This window comes from Bos taurus, chromosome 6 (assembly GCF_002263795.3).
Source record: "Bos taurus isolate L1 Dominette 01449 registration number 42190680 breed Hereford chromosome 6, ARS-UCD2.0, whole genome shotgun sequence".
Classification (NCBI taxonomy): Eukaryota; Metazoa; Chordata; class Mammalia; order Artiodactyla; family Bovidae; genus Bos; species Bos taurus.
In genome coordinates, this window is record NC_037333.1 from 103260343 (window position 1) to 103277238 (window position 16896).

At 43.2% G+C, this 16896-nt stretch overlaps 1 protein-coding gene and 1 non-coding gene across 2 annotated transcripts in view; one reads left to right on the plus strand and one right to left on the minus strand.

Moving 5' to 3' along the window:
* Nucleotides 1-16896, plus strand: part of C6H4orf50 (chromosome 6 C4orf50 homolog) — a 147689-nt gene that overhangs the window by 89441 nt on the left and 41352 nt on the right.
* On the minus strand, nt 6555-6627 carry TRNAA-UGC (transfer RNA alanine (anticodon UGC)). The gene has a single exon. It is a non-coding gene; the product is annotated as a tRNA-Ala (tRNA).

Sequence of the window (16896 nt, forward strand, 5' to 3'; positions counted from 1 at the left end):
GTGTGCCAAGCTGAATCAGGAACAACCCCTGAAGGAAGATTGATTAAGATGTCACGCCTTCCCAGGCTGTCTAAATCAGAATGCTGCTGACTAAGGGAAACCTCCTCTCTCTGCCTCGGCTCCCCTAATGCAGTGGGGGATGGGGCTTCCAGGACCCGACTAGATTACCTGCTTTGCTGGAAGAGCTGTAGAATCCTCAGCCCGATGCACCTCCCTGTGCAGATCAAGTGATGGAGCCCCGTATCTTTTACCAAGATTTATTTTAGAAATTCAAGGACAGGCTGTGGGCCTGGAGGCACCTGAGGTTTTCACTGGCTTAGGTTCTTGGACCCTTTATCAATAGAAATTGATAAGATGAGAAATTTAGGCTTTGTTGGGGCCCCTGTTGCAGCAAGAGGGACAAAAACAAGGGACAGTTGCCCTTGCTCGCTCTCCAAGCTGTGGGGCAAGCTGGCTCCTTAAATGCGTGAGGGTGCGGACGGGTCCAGGGGTCCTATCCATTTCTTATCCACCATGCTGTTGGTGCTGTCTCAGTCCATCCAGGCTGCTAAAATAAAATCCCATAAGCTGGGGGCTTATGACCAACACGCATTTATTTCTCACAGCTCTGGGACTCTGAAATCAGGGTGCCAGCATGGTTTGGTTTGGATTGAGGGGGCTCCACTTCTGGAATTCAGACAGCTCTCTGTGTCCTCACATGGCAGAAGGGAACTCTAGTAGAATCCTTTAACAAGGGCACTAATCCTATTCGTGAAGGCTCTACCCTCATGATCTAAGTACCTTTCAACGGCTCCACTTCCTAATACCATCATATTCAGCATTAGAATTTCAATGTATGAAATTGGGGAGGGGGACACAAATATTCAGACCACAGCAAGGCTGCGTGATTGCTTCTAGCATTTTCCACCTCTCGTTTCTGGATGGGACTTCACAATTTGCAAAGTATTTCCTTGTTCGTGCTCTTGTTTGAGTCTCCCAATGACCATACTAGGGATAAAGAAGAGGATACCCATATTATAGATTGGGAAACTGAGGCTTGGTGATGTTTTTATGAATCTGCCCAAGGTCACACAGCTGTGGTGAAGGGCAGAGGGTGGCTTTAATCTTCTTGCCCCCCATGGAATGGAAAAAATACCACATATCTCATACCTCCCGGGCACACCAGATGCTACCTGCTGCTGCTGCTGCTAAGTCGCTTCAGTTGTGTCCAACTCTGTGCGACCCCATGGACTGCAGCCCACTAGGCTTCTCTGTCCCTGGGATTCTCCAGGCAAGAATACTGGAGTGGGTTGCCATTTCCTTCTCCAGTGCAGGAAAGTGAAAAGTGAAAATGAAGTCGCTCAGTCGTGTCCAACTCTTAGCGACCCCATGGACTGCAGCCTACCAGGCTCTTCCGTCCATGGGATTTTCCAGGCAAGAGTACTGGAGTGGGGTGCCATTGCCTTCTCCAAGATTCTACCTACTGGTGCCTAAACATCAACCCAGAGGTGCACCCCCAGTTAAATTCAAAAGTTAAATATAGGGATCAAAATGTGAACCCCTGGGAAAATTTGGAGGCTTATCTTCAGAATGAATGTAAAGAAACAACATCATGAAGATGTCGTTTGGTTCTATTGCATTCATAACAATTTTCGGGAAGATACAATCACTTTAGAAGAAGCCTACTATGGGTGCTTCATGGAACACTATAAATAGCTGTTGCTACTAAGAAGAAAGAGGCTAAACATGTATTGAGTATCTATTCTGTGTCAGTTTAGAAACTTTCCAGATAGTGCCTGAAAATCCAGGGTAATATAATATCCTTATAAATATGCCCAGTGCCTAACCAAGCCTGGAATAGTAGCTACTAGGAAATGTTTTAAATAACGTTTTAAAAAACGTTTTCCTGCTCCTAAAAATTAGTATGTATTTATTTGAGTAAATTTGGAAAACACACACACACACACCACACGGAATCCCACCATTAGAGATGCTCACTTTCAACATTTGACGATCATCCTTACGCAGCAGACGTTTTTCAACTTGAGATCATACTGTGGGTATCATGTGTCCTAGTATCTCCCATCTAACCTGACGCTGTCATCCTTTCAGTTTACAGAGGCAGGAGAGCATGTTGGTTAACATAGTGGATTCTGAAACTAGCCTCTTAGGCCACTTACTGTGTTGTTGGTGTTCAGTCACTTGGTCCTGTCTGACTCTTTGCGACCCCATGGACTGCAGCACACCAGGCTTCCCTGTCCTTCACTATCTCTCAGAGTTTGCTCAAACCCGAGTCCATCAGGTTGGTGATGCCATCCAATCATCTCATCCTCTGTCATCTCCTTCTCTTCCCGCCTTCAATCTTTCCCAGCATCAGGGTCTTTTCCAATGAGTCAGCTCTTTACATCAGGTGGCCAAAGTATTGAAACTTTAGCTTCAGCGTCAGTCCTTCCAGTGAATATTCAGGAGTGATTTCCTTTAGGATTGACGGGTTTGATCTCCTTGCAGTCCAAGGGACTTTCAAGAGTCTTCTCCAGCAGCACAGGCCACTAACTAGCTGCGGGTAAACTGTACTTAACCCCTCTGTGCCTCTGTTGTCTCAAATGGAACGTGGCAGCACAGCATCTGTCTTATATTCATTACTTGTAGGAAGAAATGAATCGATTATGTAACATACTTGGGCAGAGCCTGGCATATAGCAAGTCTTCACTAAATATTTGATAGTATCAGCATTTTTGGTAAAATTATAAGTCCCACCAGCTACTAACTTTATGCTGGGCATTTTTCAAGGCCTTTCATACGTGTTGCTACATTTCATTTGTGTAACGATGTCAAGAAATTGGTTTTGTCTCCCATTTTGCAGATGTTTAAACTGAGACTTGTCATTGTCCAAGTTGTATGTATGGTGATGAGCACAGGCGAGATTCCTGAGGGTCCCTTTGTGGATTCCTGTGATTCCCCTTTGGGTCCAATCAAACCCTCAAGCCCCTGGTCTCTTCTCGGATCACTCTGCCCCTGATCTTAAGTCTGCGGAAAGCAGAGAGGTGCAATAGTAGCTATTATTGATTAGTCTGGCCTTGATCGTTGCTGCTTCTTGGGGCAGTGTGTGCATAAAAGGAACCCTTCAGTCTATTTGTAACCCACCATACACTGCGCCGGGCTTCCCCTGTGGCTCAGCTGGTAAAGAATCCGCCTGCAGGGGGAAGGCGCCAAGATGGCGGAGGAGTAGGACGGGGAAAACACTTTCTCCCCCACAAATTCATCAAAAGAGCATTTAAACGTCGAGTAAATTCCACAAAACAACTTCTGAATGCCGGCAGAGGACATCAGGCACCCAGAAAAGCAACCCAACTCCTCGAAAGGAGGTAGGAAAAAATATTAAAGACAATAAAAGAGACAAAAGAGGGAGGGACGGAGTTCTGTCCCGGGAAGGGAGTCTTAAAAAGAGAGAAGTTTCCAAACACCAGGAAACCTTCTCACTGCCGAATCCGTGCCGAGCTTTGGAAGCACAGAGGACAACATAACAGGGAGAAAAAATAAATAAACAATTAAAACTCGCAGATTGCGAGCCCTACGGTAACTCCTCCAGCGGAGAAGCAGCGCAGACGCCTACATCCGCCATTAGCAAGCGGGGGCTGGGCAGGGAGGCGCGGCGCGGGCTGCATCGCTGAGAGTAAGAATCTGGCCTGAATACCCTGAGCACTATCTGAGCGAAATAATTTGGGCTAGCAAACCAGACTGTGGGATATATACCATGCGAAAAGCCAGCCCTAACCTAAGACACTGCCAGCCCGCGCACGGAACAAAGGACTAAACAGAGGTAGCCGGCTGCAAACCTTCTCCCTCCAGTGACAGGCAGCCAGAGCCGGAAGGGGGCAATCGCAGCCCCAGAGAGACATTATCTATAAAACTGGCTTCTTTGCTAACTAAAACTTATTGGGGGTCTGGACGGTCAACATCTGCCTGAGAAGGTGCGCCGGTTTTACACCCAGATAACCAAGTGGCGGGGAGGCGATAAGTCGCAGCATTGGCGCTCGCCAAACACCTCATCACCTGAGCTGCTCGGACCTGGGAAGAGCACAAAACGCAGCCCCAACTGAGTCTGCGCCTCTGAGGACTACCTGAGTGCCTGAACCTGAGCGGCTTGGACCTGGGAGGTGTATGCAACCCAGGGCCAGCCTTGGATTGTTCCCGGCGGAACAACCTAGAGCCTGAGCAGTGTGGGCAGGGAGGCTACACGTGCCGTGAGCGGGGCCAGACCCAGTGTGGCTGAGGCACTGCGAGCGCACGCCAGTGTCATTTGTTTGCAGCATCCCTCCCTCCCTCCCCATAGCGCGACTGAACAAAGAGAAGAAATACAGCTCCACCCACCAGAACACTGACACAAGCTTCCCTAACCAGGAAACCTTGACAAGCCACCTCTACATACCTACACACAGCGAGGAAACGCCACAATAAAGAGAACTCCACTAACTGCCAGAATACAGAAAGGACTCCCAAACTCAGCAATTTAAACAAGATGAAGAGACAGAGGAATACCCAGCAGATAAAGGAACAGGATAAATGCCCACCAAACCAAACAAAAGAGGAAGAGATAGGGAATCTACCTGATAAAGAATTCCAAATAATGATAGTGAAATTGATCCAAAATCTTGAAATTAAAATGGAATCACAGATAAATAGCCTGGAGACAAGGATTGAGAAGATGCAAGAAAGGTTTAACAAGGACCTAGAAGAAATAAAAAAGAGTCAATATATAATGAATAATGCAATAAATGAAATTAAAAACACTCTGGAGCCAACAAATAGTAGAATAACAGAGGCAGAAGATAGGATTAGTGAATTAGAAGATAGAATGGTAGAAATAAATGAATCAGAGAGGATAAAAGAAAAACGAATTAAAAGAAATGAGGACAATCTCAGAGACCTCCAGGACAATATTAAACGCTACAACATTCGAATCATAGGGGTTCCAGATGAAGAAGACAAAAAGAAAGACCATGAGAAAATACTTGAGGAGATAATAGTTGAAAACTTCCCTAAAATGGGGAAGGAAATAATCACCCAAGTCCAAGAAACCCAGAGAGTCCCAAACAGGATAAACCCAAGGAGAAACACCCCAAGACACATATTAATCAAATTAACAAAGATCAAACACAAAGAACAAATATTAAAAGCAGCAAGGGAAAAACAACAAATAACACACAAGGGAATTCCCATAAGGATAACAGCTGATCTTTCAATAGAAACTCTTCAAGCCAGGAGGGAATGGCAAGACATACTTAAAATGATGAAAGAAAATAACCTACAGCCCAGATTATTGTACCCAGCAAGGATCTCATTCAAGTATGAAGGAGAAATCAAAAGCTTTTCAGACAAGCAAAAGCTGAGAGAATTCTGCACCACCAAACCAGCTCTCCAACAAATACTAAAGGATATTCTCTAGACAGGAAACACAAAAATGGTGTATAAACTCGAACCCAAAACAATAAAGTAAATGGCAACGGGATCATACTTATTAGTAATTACCTTAAACGTAAATGGGTTGAATGCCCCAACCAAAAGACAAAGACTGGCTGAATGGATACAAAAACAAGACCCCTACATATGTTGTCTACATGAGACCCACCTCAAAACAGGGGACACATACAGATTGAAAGTGAAGGGCTGGAAAAAGATTTTCCATGCAAATTGGGACCAAAAGAAAGCAGGAGTCACAATACTCGTATCAGATAAATTAGACTTTAAAACAAAGGCTGTGAAAAGAGACAAAGAAGGTCACTACATAATGAACAAAGGATCAATCCAAGAAGAAGATATAACAATTATAAATATATATGCACCCAACATGGGAGCACCGCAGTATGTAAGACAAATCCTAACAAGTATGAAAGGAGAAATTAACAATAACACAATAATAGTGGGAGACTTTAATACCCCACTCACACTTATGGATAGATCAACTAAACAGAAAATTAACAAGGAAAAAAAAAAAACATGTATCTATAAAGCTCACTAAAGCAAAGCACAGTAAAATGAGGTATGGCAATAAAAGGCGTTAAATTTATCAAATAAAAAAAAATAAAGTGCTGAAAAATTAAAGCTGTCAAAAAATAAATAAAAATAAAAATAAAATACCCAGTTATTGAATGAAAAAAAAAAAAAAAGAATCCGCCTGCAATGCGGGAAACATGGGTTTGATCCCTGGGTTGGGAAGATCCCCTGGAGAAGAGTAAGGCTACCCACTCCAGTATTCTGGCCTGGAGAATTCCATGGACAGTATAGTCCATGGGGTTGCAAAGAGTCGGACACGACTGGGCGACTTTCGCTTTCACTTTCACTATCTGCCCCACCATTATTTGAAACCAGGTGCTACCTCTCCTGCAGTTTCCTTAAGCAACTGACTGGGATTCCCCCTGCCAGCCCCTTCCCCAGTGCCTGGCAGATGCTCAGCGCTCCATAAATGCACACACAATTTAGCTGAAAGCAAGTCCTTTTTTTAAAAAATAGTTTTTAAAACAATCTGTTATTTATTTATATTTTTTGGCCATGCTGTGTGGCTTGCAGGATCTTTGTTCCCTGACCAGGGATCGAACCCAGGCCCCCTGCAGTGCAAGTGCAGAATCCTAACCACTGGACTGCCAGGGAATTCCCCAAGCAAGTCTTAAAAATAAACATCAGTGAACAGGAGATTCTTGGGATTGAAACTAAGACATTAGAAGGACAAAGATGGGAAATGGAGTCTTTAGTTTGGAGAAGACTTGGAGGACATCCTTCCCAAGGAGCTGTGGGTAGAAGAAGGTCTGAGGGTGAACTGGGGAAAGCCTAAGTCTGAGGTTGGTCCAACCTGGGTCCCACCCCCTGGGTGACCTTGTGTGAATGTCCTTATTCCCTTCAGCTCCTTCTGTAAGAGAGGGGAAGTGATGTCTACCCAGTGAGGCTGCTGTGAAAACCCCCATGAGAGAATGTGCTCAGAGTGGTTGTATGTGCTGTGCACGTGTTTAAACTCTTAGCGATCTGATCTACTGTGTTCTAGAAACTGGTATCTTTAATTTCTAGAACCGTATCGGACACACAACATGTGTGATGCATGTTATTGCCTAAATGAATCCTCAGTGAACAAATTTGAGTTCTTCCTTCCATGCCATTCTGAGTATATGGGTCCCAGAGGGAAGTTACATGGGATGGGGAGGAAACGGGGTGGGTGAGAGGATTACAAGGTAAGAGAGAAGTGGTCTGGGCAGAGACAGAGGATGTGGGAACTGGGGCCGGCACACCAGAGTCTGCTCCTCTATCTGCTGAATAGGCAGCCTTACCTAAGGTAAGGCTCAGGTCTTGGGGCCTCAGGTCTTGGGGCCTCAGTTTCCGCATTAGCAATGATCATCCTTAACTCATTGGGTTGTTAGAATTATAAGAATTTAGTAAAATACTTAGAGCCTAGCATAGAGGAAGCACCTAGTTAATGTAAATCACCATGAGAACCCTTAATAATTGGCAGAAGGAAGGTTTATTAGATATTGTTGATCTTGCTGATTAAAACCTTTCCTATTTCATTTATTCACGTATATGGGTGAGGTTTGGACTGGCTCTACAGTTTTTTGGCTGACTTCTCGATTGGGGAGATCAGACAGTTTGGGGATAGGTAGTCTAAGATGACGGCCTCGCTTCTGGTGGTTGGGACCAGTCAGCAGTAGGCTGGTCTGTTCAGCTAGGATGCTCATCCCTGCTCCACGTGGCCTCTTATCCTCCAGGAGGCTAGCTCAGGCTTCTGTACTTGGTGGTCTCAAGGCAGCATTCCAAAAGAGAGGTAGCAAATCAACTATACTCCATATAAAATAAAGACTAAAGCAAATGAACAGCTAAAAGAGAGAACAAGAGAGCAGGTGCTTCAAGGTCTCCTGAGGCCAGAACACCCACAATGATCACGACTGCCCCTCTCTGTTCATCTAACGTGTGACAAGGTAGGGAAGTCATATTGCAAATACGTGTGTACATAGAAGAAGGAGGAACTCTTTCGACCAGCTCTGCAAACAGTCTTCCACAGAAGCAGCTAACGTTTTTGAGGCTCTGGTAACTTGCCAAGCACATTGGCTTCCATAACTGTTGTCCACGCAGCAAAATTAGCTTCCTGATGAGGTGAGAACTTCACTATATTAGGAATATTCAAGCCACATCTGCAGATCCCTTAAAATGACTGAGATGGTGGGATTCAGCCTGCAGGCTAGGGGCTGGGAGGAGGGCACTAGGGTGCTTTCTATCAGTGAGAAATGCAGGATTCGAAAAAAATGCAAAATAGCCAACTGAATTACAGATGAGAGTTAGGATTTCTTTTGAGGGATCAGATGGTTAGATAGCATCACCGACTCAATGGACATGAATTTGAGCAAACTCTGGGAGCTAGTAGAGGACAGGGAAGGCTGGAGTGCTACAGTCCATGGGGTCTCGAAGAGTCGGACACGACTGAGCAATTCAACAACAACAAGGACAAAGTCAAAGTCATGTTGATTTTCATTGAAGAGAAGCATGTTAATACTAGCAGAGGTGTGTGGTTTTCCCCAGTCACTAAGCAAGAGAGGGGTGCGTGATTTTTGAGGGGCCTGAGTTGATGGGAGGGAATAGAATGACCTAGCCCTAATCTGTCTTGTGGGAGTTCTTGGTGAGGTCACTTTTTGAGGCCCTAATGACATACTGGGTGGTATGGACACAGCACTTCTTTCATAGGCTCATTGCTCTTGTCTCTGGATATTTGAAGCCAGGAAGTTTGGAATTTAAAAATGAGATGCAGTCCTGGGTAGGATGGAGTTGTTAGCAGCTCCTAGAGATATTAGACAATCACTCCTGCCAAGAACAATGAGAAAGCCTGTTTTGTATGAAATACAAAAATTATCCATTTAAATCCTCAGGGAGCAGCTGAATCAGTGAGGACTAGAGGGAGACAGGTTCTGGGGAGGGGAGAACTGTGGAGAGCCAGCTGCTGCTTTTCCTCTGGGTCTTTTGCAACCTGGGGGCAGGACCATGAGTCCAGGTCTGGTCCAGTGGATGCTGCTGCTGGGGACAGAGAGATGCCCACCCATGGGACCAAAGAGACAAGTTAGAGGTGGGGGTGCGGGAGTCAAGCGCCTGCTTCATTTTCTCCTCTGGACATTTGCCAGATTCTAAAGCTGGGGCGGATGGGGAGTAGATAAACCAGTAAGAAAGCCTTTGAACAGTACAGCAAGTTTTCCGCAGTCTGGAGGCTGAGAAGAAAAGGATTCCTATTCAGGCTCTGCCAGAGAAAGGACCCAATGAGCATGCTGCTGGGTTACTGTAGGAATTTGAGCTCGTGGCTCCCTTGCAACCATGGGGAGCTTCCAGCAGGGAAATGACTTCATGTGTTTAAAGACCATTTTGGACTCAGTGTGGAGAAAGGACTGAAGGGGAGAGAACAGTGGAGACAGGATGGTGTGAGGATGCTGCCTGATTCTGGACAATGACTGAGAGGCTGCATGGTGATTGATTTGTTCTATTTCTTTCATAAATTGAAGAAGCAGATAAACATGAGCAGACAGAGGAAGGCTCACTACTTGATGAATGGGCCATCTGTCTCAGCAGCAAACTTGGGAAGATTAGGGTGAAGCCAAGGCAGAAAGAGGCGTCATTTGTCTTAAATTATTAAAAAAAAAGAGAAGAAAACTGACATTATATTGTGAAAGGGATTTGACAGGTTTTTACAATGAGAAAGAAGAATTTGTCTTGATCCATGTGATATTTAGCAGTATTGAAACTGGGGATGATCTGAATTAAGTTTAAAAAATAAAACAGTTATCAGAGACTTGGGGATGAATCAGTGCAACTAACTCATTTGAGAAAACTGAGGCCTAAGGAGAAAAATGGCTTGTTTAGGGGACCCAGTAAATGGATCACAAAGCCTTCTAATGTATTTTTTACTTGTGGGGGCCTGCTCTAAGACTATGATTACTTCTTGCAAACATTCCTTGTATGTTTAAAAATAAAGCGTATTTAGTTATTATTAGTTTCAGACTTCTATTCAGTTCAGTTCAATTCAGTCGCTCAGTCGTGTCCAACTCTTTGCGACCCCATGACTCGCAGCACGCCAGGCCTCCCTGTCCATCACCAACTCCCGGAGTTCACTCAGACTCACGTCCATCGAGTCAGACTTCTATAGATACCATTATATCAAGTTTGTTACGTGTGTTCTTCAAATGTGATTTGTCCTAACTGGCATTTTTGTATGCTTGATCTGTCTGAGGAAGATATGTTTAAACATCCAGCCATGGAGTAGATTTAACATTTTCTCTTTCTAATTTTTGCTTTGTGAATTTTGAAGCTATATTCTTCGATGCATATAAGTCTAGTATTTTTCTATCATACTATCAATCTATCCTTAATACTGTTTGGTATTTTCAAGTTTATTTTGCTTCATGTTGAATAGCTACACTGAGTTTCTTTTGGTGGTTAATATTTGCTTGGTACGCCTTTCCCGTTCTTTTAACAGTCAATCTTTCTCTGTCCTTATATTTTAGGTACGTCTCTGGTTGTAGCAGCATGTGGCTTTATTTCAGAAATCCAGTAGGATGATCCCTATCTTTTTTCAAGAAGAGTTTAGTCCATTTATAATTATTATAGTAACTAATGTATACATTGATTTCCATCATCTTATTTTGTACCTATTATTTACCCTGCCTTTGCTATCATTCTTATTTTTCTCCTTTTGTGCCTTCTGTAAAACTGACTGTCTTCTTTATTCCACACTTTGCCCCGGGTACATATTATATTTCTATTCTTTGAGTACTCTTTAACATTTTATTGTGCATCCTTGGATTAATATCTCTATCATCCACCTGTACACAAAATCCCAGAAGACTTTAATTATGATATATCTTTTTACATTTTCATATTATCCAATAATATATTTCCACTCTGTTTATATACATCACAAATTAGTCATTATTACTTTATATAGTCATTACTTGTTTAGATTTACCAATTTCTTGCTTACCATTCCTTCTTGAATTTTGTATTCTTCTTTTGGGTTCATGTTAGTTCTGCCTGGAGCCCATTGATTACTAGCATCTTATCAGCAAGGAATTTTAGCAGTTAACCTCAGTTTGTGCCTAAAAATGTCTTTACTTTGTTTTCACTATTGAATGATCATTTACCTGGATGTAGAATTCTAGATCTTCAATTATTTCTTCTTGGTAATGTGACAGTGCTATTCCACTGTCTTCTGGCTTCTATCAAGACATCTGCTATTGTGTAATTGCCATACATTCTTAGGTAACCTGTCCCTTTCTCTCTCTTTGGCTGATTTTGGGATTTTCTCTTTGTTTGGGGGATTATAAAGTTCTGCTAGAAGACATATTTATTTTCTCTCTCCTACTTGGCACTTGTAATTCTTAAACCTGAGAATTTATATTTTTCAATATTTCTGGAAAATTCTGTCATTATATATTTGAATATTACCCTCTTTCCTTTCTTTCCTTCTGGAGCTCATACTAGCATTGTTGGACTACCTTATTGTTTCTCAACTCGTGACGTCTCTTCCACGTTTTATAACTCTGTCTAAATAATATCCTGGCTAGTTTCCTCAGGTGAATCTTCAATGGTACTGTATTTTTCTGCAGCATGAAGTCTCTGAATTCAGACTCTTTCTATACTTCAGTGTTACCATTTTTAAAGTGGAAGTTATAATAATACCTACCCACCTAAAATTATTTTGAGGTTAAATGAGTCAATATATTTAAAAAAAAGCTCTTAGAGCAATACGTGACCCATATTAAGTACTCTATAAAAGTTAGACATTATTTTTAGAATCTACTTTATGGTGCTATCCAATAGTTCTATTATTTGATGTTCTTAGGCAACTGAACTCTCCTGATTATGTCTTGTGTCTCACTCGTAAAATATCCTTTTGTTGGGTGCTCTGTAATCTTGGCCTGTGGGACTTTATCAGTGTGAAGAATCCTGTGTGTCTCCACTTCAGCCATAAGAATGTTACAGGCTCAGCAATATCAGGCCCAGGAATTTCAGGAATATCACTGGCCTGTGGGTGTTAGGATATCAGGCGTATCATAACCAGAGTTTCACTGGCTCAGGAAACCTTTTATCTATTCATTTACTAACTGGAGGTTTGTGCACCATTTGGATGGTATGAGTTCAACCCCACATTCCCATGAGATACAGGCATGTGGTCACATATTCTCAAGGGAGATATTTTTCCCCACTTAGAGCTCTGACTGAGAAAGAGAAGCAAATCTTATGATCTCCTGTGCTAAAGGGAGAATTTCCCCACCTAATCTACTGTTTTGCTGAGGGACTTGTCATTCAAGGTCCCAAGTTACATGATGATCTCAGTTCCAGAGCATGACTCTCTCTGCATAAGTGTTATGTCCCATTCCCCTAATTCACAGAGAACAGCACAGCCTTCCCAGGGCACCATCTTTCATGGAGATTTCCCTTCTTGGCTTGTGAGTTCAGCCCTTCATGTAGAAAATGCTTTCAGTGCTTTATCCAGCGATGTGGAAGTCATAGCATCCACCATATTAGGGGAGAAGTCTTCTTTGGTCTTCCTCACAACCTCACACTTAGCATAGAGCCCAGATCAAGGTTGGATTCAGGAAATATTTGTTGAATGGACAGACTGGAAGACTGGACACCTAAGAGCCTAGTCCTCCAGTTCAGAGCCTTGGCCACCACATGGGACTGTGTCTCTACTTGCTCAGGAGTCTGATCCTAAGCAGAGGAGACCATGCCTGAAGAGGACAACAGAAAATTAATTGGAGGGTATGATACTGCCAATGAATTTAGTTAACAGATGTTTCCTTTTCAGCCTGATGCTCTCCATGCCCCAAGCCCAGCAGTAACGAAGGTGACCACTGCCTTACAGGGTAGTGAACGCTTGTTCCATGAGGTAGTGCTTCTCAGGGGTCAAAGTGCACATGATCACCTGGGGGTCTTGTCAACAGGCAGTTGGTCTGGATCTACTTCTGCAACATGGGAGCGAGGAAAATCCAGTCAATTCTGGCAACACAGAGAAGACATGAGCTCTGGACTTGGGTTGAACAGCAGGTCAAATCCGAATCCCATATGGCTCCTCCCCAGTCCCCCTGATTGATTCATTTCAACTGGGTGAACCTTGGCTCCCTTTCCTGCAAAGTACTTTCCTTACAGAGCTGCTGGGAGGAAAAAAGTAACTACCTTTAGTAACAGCAATCATGAATCTAGAGCTTCTTGAGTGCCAAGCACAGTTTTCAGCACTCACATGTATTAACTCAGTCCTAACAGCAACCATACGTGCACACAACTACTAACCCTGTGTTGCAGCTAAAGACATGAGGCATAGAACTGTTGCCCAGCCAGAAAGTGGGGAGTCACATTTGAACCCAAGCAGTCTAGGTCCAAATGCAGGCTGTAAGCCAACATTGTGCTGCTTCCCAGGATATAGGAGGACATTTTTTGTGGTCTCTGGCCCATAAATGTGCATATACAACATTGGCCATTATTATTATTATTATAAATATCATTATTGTTATTATTACTACTATTGTCATTGTTTACAAGTAAATCATGTTCCCAAGTCCTGGGATCTCATGGCTCAGGACCGCCCCCTCCCCATTCCCCCAACCAGATCCACATTGGAAGGAAGGCTTGCTTCTCCCAGCCTGGCTGTGGAAGTGATGTATGAGATGAGGATGAGGATAGATCTTGGGAGATTGGGGGCTGGGATGAGGCAGGTGATTCGAAGCTAAGGCAAAGGAACATGCCAGGGATCAGTGTGGCTGGAACAAGGAATCACAGAGGAGCAGCAGGTCATGAAGCAAAGGCTGATTGGATTAGATCACAGAGGACATGGGAGGCTGTACCAGGGAGTGAGGCATTCTCCTGCAGGAAATGAAGAAGAGAAAGTTCTTGGGTTAGAGGAGGGGTAATTGATTTTTTTTTAAAGCTCAATTCTGTGTTGAATTTTCCCATGAAAACAAACTTGCCAAAAATTTTATATTGAGGTTATTTGGACAGAAAGACTAAAAAAAACAGTGGAGATGTGAAAAGGATTAATAACGTTTGAATGATTCCTGATTTTTAAGTATAGATCTGACACTTCCTGTGTGCTTACTAGGTACAGACACTCATTACTTTTTAGCCATTTAGTCTTCACAGCCACCCTGTGGATCCCTGAACTTTGTTTATTCAATTTAAAAAATTGTATATTGAAGTATAGCTTATTTACAATGTTGTGTTAGTTACTGATATAAGCAAAGTGTTTCAGTATATATATATATACACACATTCTTTTTGAAATATTCTTTTCCATTATGGTTTATCAAAGGATACTAAGTATAATTCTCTGTGCTATTAGAGTAGGACCTTGTTGTTTATCCATCCTATATGTAAAAGTTTACATCCGCTAGCCCCAACCTCCCACTCCAACCCTCTCTCAACCCTCTCCCCCTTGGTGACCACCAGTCTGTGCTCTATGTCTGTGATTCTGTCTCTGCTTCATAAATAGGTTCATTTCTGTCGTATCTTAGATTCCATGTGTATGTGGTATCATGGTATTTGTCTTTCTCTTTCTGACTTACTTCACTCAGTATGATCATCTCTAGGTCCATCCATGTTGCTGCAAATGGCATGATTTCCTTCTTTTTACGGCTGAGTGGTATTCCACTTAGGGCTGGGGTTAGTAGTACTCCATTGTATGTATGCACCACATCTTCTTTATCCATTCATCTGTCCATGGGCATTCAGGTTGTTTCCCTGTCTCGCCTGCTGTGAATGGTGCTGCTGTGAACATAGGGGTGCCTGAGTCATTTTGAATTAGAGTTTTGTTTGGACATATGCCACCTGATCTGCCTCTTGAGAAATTTGTATGCAGGTCAGGAAGCAACAGTTAGAACTGGACATGGAACAACAGACTGGTTCCAAACAGGAAAAGGAGTACATCAAGGCTGTCTATTGTCACCCTGTTTATTTAACTTATATGCAGAGTACATCATGAGAAACGCTGGACTGGAAGAAACACAAGCTGGAATCAAGATTGCCGGGAGAAATATCAATAACCTCAGACATGCAGATGACACCACCCTTATGGCAGAAAGTGAAGAGGAACTCAAAAGCCTCTTGATGAAAGTGAAAGTGGAGAGTGAAAAACTTGGCTTAAAGCTCAACATTCAGAAAACGAAGATCATGGCATCCGGTCCCATCACTTCATGGCAAATAGATGGGGAAACAGTGGAAACAGTGTCAGACTTTATTTTTCTGGGCTCCAAAATCACTACAGATGATGACTGCAGCCATGAAATTAAAAGACGCTTACTCCTTGGAAGGAAAGTTATGACCAACCTAGATAGCATATTCAAAAGCAGAGACATTACTTTGCCAGCAAAGATTCGTCTAGTCAAGGCTACGGTTTTTCCTGTGGTCATGTATGGATGTGAGAGTTGGACTGAGAAGAAGGCTGAGCGCCAAAGAATTGATGCTTTTGAACTGTGGTGTTGGAGAAGAGTCTGGAGAGTCCCTTGGACTACAAGGAGATCCAACCAGTCCATTCTGAAGGAGATCAGCCCTCGGATTTCTTTGGAAGGAATGATGCTAAAGCTGAAACTCCAGTACTTTGGCCACCTCATGCGAAGAGTTGACTCATTGGAAAAGACTCTGATGCTGGGAGGGATTGGGGGCAGGAGGAGAAGGGGACGACAGAGGATGAGATGGCTGGATGGCATCACTGACTCAATGGACGAGAGTCTGAGTGAACTCCGGGATTTGGTGATGGATAGGGAGGCCTGGCATGCTGCAATTCATGGGGTTGCAAAGAGTTGGACACGACTGAGCGACTGATCTGATCTGATCTGATCTTGGACATATGCCCAGGAGTGGAATTGCTAGATGACATGGTAATTCTGCTTTTAGTTTTTTTGAGGAACCTCCATACTATTTTCCATGGTGGCTACACTAACTTAAATTCCCACCAACAGTGTAGGGGGATTCCCTTTTCTCTACACCCTCTCCAACATTTATAATTTGTAGACTTTTCTTTGGTTATCCCTTTTTACAGATGAGGAAACTGAGGCACAGTTAAGTTCAGTTTCTCAGTTGTGTCCAACTCTTTGTGACCCTATGGACTGCAACATGCCAGGACTCCCTGTCCATCACCAACTCCAGGAGTTTACTCAAACTCATGTCCATTGAGTCAGTGATGCCATTCAACCATCTCATCCTCTGTCGTCCCCTTCTCCTCCTGCCTTCAATCTTTCCCAGCATCAGGGTCTTTTCAAATGAGTCAGTTCTTCCCATCAGATGGCCAAAGTACTGGAGTTTCAGGTTCAATATCACTCCTTCCAATGAATATTCAGGACTGATTTCCTTTAGGATGGACTGGTTAGATCTCATTGCAGTCCAAGGGACTCTCAAGAGTCTTCTCCAACACCGCAGTTCAAAAGCATCAATTCTTCTGCGCTCAGCTTTCTTTATAGTCCAACTCTTCAGTAGTCATCCATACATGACTACTGGAAAAACCATAGCTTTGACTAGATGGACCTTTGTTGACAAAGTAATGTCTCTGCTTTTTACTATGCTGTCTAAGTTAGTTGTAGCTTTTCTTCCAAGGAGCATGCATCTTTTAATTTCATGGCTGTAGTCACCATCTGCACTGATTTTGGAGCCCCCCAAAATTAAGTCAGCCACTGTTTCCAGTGTTTCCCCATATGTTTGCCATGAAGTGATGGGACCAGATGCCATGATCTTAGTTTTCTGAATGTTGAATTTGAAGCCAGCTTTTTCACTGTCCTCTTCCATGTTCATCAAGAGGCTCTTTATCTCTTTTTTGCTTTCTGACATAAGGGTGGTGTCATCTGTGTATCTGAGGTCATTGATATTTCTCCCAGCAATCTTGATTCCAGCTTGTGCTTCCTCCAGTCCAGT